We start from the raw sequence: 3,390 nt of genomic DNA on the forward strand, positions 1-3,390 counted from the left end.
TAAAAGCGATAAGAGATTAAACAAATGTAAAAAAAAAAGTCAAGATATTATCTGACAGTGGTCAGTGGCAGTCTGCCGTTGAAAAATTAATAGAACAAATGTTTTGGGAATATTCGATAAAACGCAACTTGCTCGATAGATGCATTTAATGAATGGGTGATTTTTTTTTCAGACAAAACATCTATACTTATTCGCAATGACCGAAAGCGTCATAAAACCTTTTCTGTGTGAAAGTTTGGGGAACGCAATTTATCTGGAAGTGGAAGAAGTCAAATCTGTAATTCAGAAAAGAACAAAATTGTTACATTTGGGTGGTATCCAATTGCAGACGGTTGCATACGCATTGCCGGGTGCCATAGTAGAATTTAACGAGGCCGATCAAAATGATGTTTTTTCTGTGCTAGTCGATAAACTGACAGCTTACTTCTCACCCAAGCAAAACTCGACTTTTGAAAGACACCTTTTTAGGAAAATCTCTCCTGAAGAAGGTGAAACATTTGGGAAGTTTATTTTGCGTTTGCGCCAACAAATCCAAAAGTGTAATTTCGGTCTACGAAAGCCGAAATAGAAGAAATTTGTTTAAAAGATAAAATCAATGACATCTGGGCTGGTACGGAACTAAAAAAGAAATTATTGGAAAAAGAACAAAACTTTAAGCGAAATCATCGAAGCCTGCCAAGTGGACGAGGAAATAAATAAGCAGTCGCAGCTTATGCACTCAAAGTCATTGCCAGAAATCATACATAAAATCACTAATATAAAATCAAGGAAAATTAATCAGAGTGATTGTGGAAGGTGCGGACGGTCAGGACACAAGGAAGATAGTCAGATGTGCCCAGCACGCCAGATTAAATGCAACCGATGCTCTCGTGTGGGTCACTTTGCCCGCAGATGCAGAACAAACCTTAAACGCCCATACCCACAGTCAAATGACAAGGAAGCGATGGGAAATTCCAAACGCAAATATGTGCACCGAATTGAAGAAGATAATCCAGTGGAAAATAAGACAATCCAACGGAATTGTTTTAAGATAGACAGTGACGAGGAGTATGAAGAGATGATGCAATGCCGAATTGGAGGTGCAGATGTTTCCCTAGTAATTGATTCTGGATCCCGGTTAACCTTATCTAGCAAGACGATTGGTTAACTCTTCAATTAAAGAAAGCAACAGTTTTTAACGTCCGTGGAAATTCACAAAGTCAATTTAGAGGATACGCCTCAGATAAAATCCTTAAAGTTATTTGTATTTTTGAGGCACCGATATCAATCAAGCAGAACCCCGAGCTGATTGCATCCTTCTTTGTAATTCAAAAAGGACGGCAGTCACTGCTGGGACGGGAAACCGCAACGAAGTTAAATGTTCTGCGAGTTGGACTACCGGTTAACAACATTGAGATTGTGCCACCATTTCCCAAGTGGAAAGTATTAGTGTGAAACTAACAATACGTTGATCCTGTGAAACAACCAATGAGTCGTATTCCTGTTGCGCTCGAAGAGAAAGTCAATGCTAAGTTGGAGGAAGCCTACAATCTGGACATTATTGAACCGGTCAGGGGTCACAGCCCGTGGATCTCTCCAATGGTGATCGCGTTCAAAGAAAGTGGTGATATTCGAATATGTTTGGATATGAGGCAAGCCAACCGTGCGATTCTTCGTGAGAATTACCCTTTGCCGACATTTGAATCTTTTATGACTAAATTAAGAAATGTCAGAATCTTTTCACGACTCGATCTAAAGGACGCGTACCATCAATTGGAGTTAGATGAAACAAGTAGGCAGATAACAACTTTTATTACACCGAAGGGGTTATTTAGGTATAAGCGACTAAATGCGGCGCCGGAAATCTTCCAACGACGGATGGAAAAACTCTTAGCACCGTGCAACAACGTGATGAATTATATCGACGATGTAATAATTTTTGGAAGTAGCAAGGAAGAGCACGATAAGGCACTGGAAAAGGTTCGAAGCGTTTTCAATAATAATAATGTTCTTCTAAACAATGAGAAATGCATTTGGGAGACAAATAGAATTAACTTTTTGGGACACATTTTAACAGACAAAGGAATTGAAGTAGATACTGATAAAATTGAATCTTTTAGATTTTTTCGGCCACCCAAAAACAAGGAAGAAACTCGTAGTTTCCTAGGACTAGTTACCTATGTGGGCAAGTTCATTGCAGACCTAGCGGACCAAACAGAGCCTTTACGTGAGCTTTTAAAGAAAGATCGGAAGTTTATTTGGGGACCAGCTGAAGAAAATGGGTTTCAAAAGCTAAAGTTAGCTTTAACTAAAATCCCGAGTCTCTCATATTTTAACCCTAAAATAAAACGCGACTAATCGCTGATGCTAGTCCGGTTGCTCTAGGTGCAGTACTGTTGCAATTTAACGATGAGGGCGAGCCCAATATAATTGCATTTGCTAGTAGGAGCTTAACGAATATAGAAAAGCGATACTCCCAAATGGAAAAGGAGAGTTTAGCTTTGGTTTGGGCGGTAGAGAAATACTATTTTTATCTGATAGGTCTAGAGTTCGAATTAGTGACTGACCACAAACCACTAGAAACCATTTTCAAGCCAACATCAAAGCCTCCAGCGCGTATTGAAAGATGGCTTCTGCTTCTGCGTCTTCAAGCGTATAAGTTTAAAGTCATTTACAAATTAGGAAAGGAAAACATAGCTGATAGTTTGTCCCGTTTGTGTGAGCAAACGCCAACCAGTTCTTACGACATCAAGGGTGAGCATAGCATATTGCGAATTATTGAAAACGCTACACCAATATCAATATCGATATCTGAAATAGCTGAAAACAGCACACAGGATGAGGAAATATTAGACGCAATGGTGTGCCTTGAGCAAGGTTCTTGGGACTCGGCAATGTCAAATAAATTATACCCATTTCGACATGAACTGTCAACTATTGGAACAATCATGCTAAGAGGAGTTCGAATTGTTATTCCGGCAACATTGAGACAGAAAGTGAATCAGCCATGAAGCGAAGATTGAGGTCCAAAGTCTGGTGGCCCCAAATTGACAGAAATACCGAGAAATTGTAAAGAATTGTTTTGATTGTATTTTAGTATCCCAAGCGACAAATCCACCGCCTATGAAGAGAACAGAATTTCCGAATGGGCCATGGATTTCGGTCGCTACAGATCTTTTAGGGCCACTACCAAACAATGAATATATTTTAGTCTTAATAGACTATTACTCTAGATACATGGAGTTTAAATTCCTTCGCTCCATTACATCGGAATCACTAATTGGGGCGTGTGGGGAAATTTTCAGTAGGCTTGGTTACCCGAAAGAGTTACGAACCGATAATGTCAGAAAATATGTAAGCTTGAATTCAGAAACTATTGTAAATCATGCGGCATCGAGCAAATAACAACAC

Source organism: Drosophila willistoni, unplaced genomic scaffold (assembly GCF_018902025.1).
Source record: "Drosophila willistoni isolate 14030-0811.24 unplaced genomic scaffold, UCI_dwil_1.1 Seg117, whole genome shotgun sequence".
Classification (NCBI taxonomy): Eukaryota; Metazoa; Arthropoda; class Insecta; order Diptera; family Drosophilidae; genus Drosophila; species Drosophila willistoni.